Below are 3668 nucleotides of genomic sequence, written 5' to 3'. Positions count from 1 at the left end.
TCCGTTCTGCTCTTATATGTCTCCCTCCTTTGTTCTTGGGAGCACCGTCAGTTAAAACATGTTCAACGATTTTGATATGTGTCTATCAGTATGTATCATTACTTTTTAAATTACAGAAGAAACCTTAAGATCAGATAGATAAGATATTTTATTCCAAATAAAAGGCCCGTGAAGAGCAAAGTAATTTAATACATTTTTTTTATAATTGACACAAGTAATTTGGACAATTATATATAAATATGAATATAATCTGGGACTAGTATAATCAAGGATTTGTATAGTAAGTCTTACTATACAAATCCTTGGTATGATAGTCCCAGAAATAATCAACTAGATTTTAACAGATCTAAAGCCGCAGCCAGATCAGAGCCATAAGCATATGTGTAAAAAGAGGAGTAATAAAACAGATTATATATGATATTAACAGACAAATATTCTTTATGACCGGGTTACATTTAAACATATCTGTACTATATTGATACTTTCCTGTCAGAGTTCAAAACATTTATTAATATAGATTCCAATAATTTTCAATACCTCTAGGTTTTCTTGAATAAAAAGCCAATTTAACTTGGCACTTGTGTTTAACATCTACCACTGTACCAATTTCTGAGATTTGCTCTTACAATCCGTTATGTGTCAAAAGTGCCATATTCACTATTTCTGGCTTACTAATAGCACTCATTTTAAGTCTTAATTGAGTATCGTCTGTTTTGATAACCTACGCGGTTCCTTTCAACGTCTGTTTGTCTACGTTAACGGTTCTTTCTTTCTCACCTTTTTATACTACCCCTAAACACCCCCCCCCCCCCCCCAAAAAAAAATTAATGTTGAAAGTGAAACTGGGAGGGTAGAGATATGCCTTAATTGGAAATTTTTCAAGATTTAGATCCAATTTTATGGTTGTGTACACGGCTCTCAAGAGATGAGTTGACGGGGACATGCATATTTTATTAGAAATATAATGTTTTATAAGCAGGTACATTTATTTTATGCTTACTATACCGGTACTTTTAGCCTACTTATAGTAATTTCAGATTTTTTAAACTTAATTTGACCTTTAAAACTGAGACACTCACTGTGATTGTGGTCTGAGGCACAGGCACGTGACTTTGGACAAAAAAAACTTAGATACTTTAATATTGTTAATATTGTTAATATTAAAGTATATAGGCAATTTTTTTCAGAGACAAGTGCCTGTGGTCTGAGGCCATAAAAAAATCAAATTTTCCTAAAACAATGATTTGATAAAGCTTGGTGTAACTATAACTGTTGTAGTCGGTTCAATCCCCATTAAGTGATAAAACTCACAAAATACAATAATTGGGTTGCAAAAAAATGATTAATGACATTAGTTAATGTGAAGTGTTTGAAATACCGATGGGGACTAACTGTGTGCCTCTTCTGGAATGTGTATTCGTTTACTGTTATGAGTCACAGTTACAACTGGACTGATGATAAATCCCAACTTGGTATATTTTTCAACAATACCTTCAAATATCTAGACGATACATTTTTCTGTATCATGTGTTCATTGTAAATAATCGAGATTTTTGTAGTCGTATCTTCATTAGGCCAAGGACGTATAACTGATGCATAATATACATGCACCCGTGGTTAGGCTTAATCCAACGTAAATAGGGACTGGTATTATTTTGAAACCTTGCCATTAGAATTTCTCATTGTAATCATCAGACTAAAATTATAATACACGGAACAACTTTTGCATTCCTATTATCAATTTTCATCGGTTCCCTGGCGACGATGTTCTATTGGCCACATCTAAAGAATAGTACATAAAAATGTTCTTATTTGGTTTGATATAAGTTTAATTACAATAAAACTTGTTTTATAAATTGGCCAAAATTTTTACCAAATTTTACCACAAATTTATGCTTTCTGGAATTAAATCCAACCTGTAGGGATTCTATATAGAAAGTGGTGTATCACACACAATTTTTGAGGATAATATCATTAATATGGTCATTTAATATAAAAATATCCAATTTAGCAAGTGTCTAAACAATGTGATAATTATACTGGTGTTCCCTGAATCATCGAGTCTAGTATAGTAAGACTAAAATGTTTCTTTTTATTTTTATGCTTTGAAATTCTATACAGATTAGTTCTGAACCATGATTGCAGTGATAAGATCGTGTCATAATTCTTGTTCTATTTATGACTTTTATTTTGCTTTCAGTAACTGCGAACATTAATCGCCGATACGGTAAAGTATCGTTTTTTATTGCTTTGTCATGATACTTATATTTTTTTCTTAATATAACGTTGATCCTTTGCATTTGGTCAATTCTGATCACATTTGGATGTAAAAAATAGACCAAAGTAACATGTATACTAGCCAAATGTCGTATGTATGCATTGAAAGAACATTTTTGTATTGTTATTGAAAACGGAACCAGAGGGGCTTGGGATATGATGTAGTTGCGTTGGCACTCAATTTCATAGTTTCAGTTGTGCGATTTAAAGTAACTAGATACACTGGTGCTTTGTTGGAAATGAAAGAAAAATCAGTTGGGTTCGACTGACAAGATTCTTAGGCAAAATTGACTGAATTGAAAATACACGAATTGAAAATACACCAAAATGTAGCCAATTTTGCGATACTGCACCATATTCTGAATTTGCATTAGGTTTGTGTTACTCTGCATTGATTTCTGATGAGTGTATTGTGGGCTTTTGTTTGTCTGGTCGTCATGTTTCCCTGTTGGTCATGGTGTTGTCGGGATTTCTTCGACTGATGGTTTGCCCCTTTGGTATCTTCTTACAGTAAATGTTGGGTTTTCTCATTTTTGTCATTGGCGGGTGCATGGTGTACTGTTTCAGATACTTATAATCTCCTTTATTGCGTATTAAAAACATATTTGGTGTCAATAATAAATAAGCAATACTGGTCCATTAGATATGCTCACGAATGATAACTAATTTTGTAACATTTCCAAGATTTGCTCAATCTAATTAAAATATAGATCTCTGATTTCGTTATCGTCGTACGCGAGCACGCGAGTTGTGATAGATCTGAATTTTAATTAGATTGAGATTTGCTGAAAAAGGTGTCGATACAGTTCACTTTGTATTATTATTTTTGTGAATTTTCAGTTGAAAATCACGATGAAAACTCAGTAAAAAAGTTACACCGCTACTTTTCAGAGGGAAAATCGCAAGCAAGTTCGAATTTGGGAAAGATAAAATTCAATGTTTTAACTTTATTTCTTATTACCGTGCTGCCCTGCACGCCCATTCAGCAAAATTTTTTTCCGCTTGATTGAAAATTCGAATTGCGTGCAATAAAACATATGTATTTACCGACGTTTACTGGTAAGTTTTGCAAGGTTTTCATACTTTCGTTAATCTATAATTCTGATATATTCATAAACCAAAGCCGTTTGGCTTTCGATGTCAATTTGAAAAATGAATACATCAAAATTACGCCGTAGTCGTCCCAATTTCACAAAAAAAAATTCAGATTTCCATAAAATATCGCTACCCTAACCTCATTTTTTGTGGGATTCACTTGACGTATGTCAGATCAGATGGTGCAAACTAGGCAACGTTAGGAGTTTGACATGTTAGAAGCCTATGCATTTACCATAGATGTTGCTCCGTTAGGGAGCTCCCCCCCACTTTCCCCTTAAATCCATCTCTGCAAA

This window comes from Mytilus californianus, unplaced genomic scaffold (assembly GCF_021869535.1).
Source record: "Mytilus californianus isolate M0D057914Y unplaced genomic scaffold, xbMytCali1.0.p SCAF_3, whole genome shotgun sequence".
Lineage (NCBI taxonomy): Eukaryota > Metazoa > Mollusca > Bivalvia > Mytilida > Mytilidae > Mytilus > Mytilus californianus.
Note: the sequence above shows the minus strand (reverse complement) of the source record.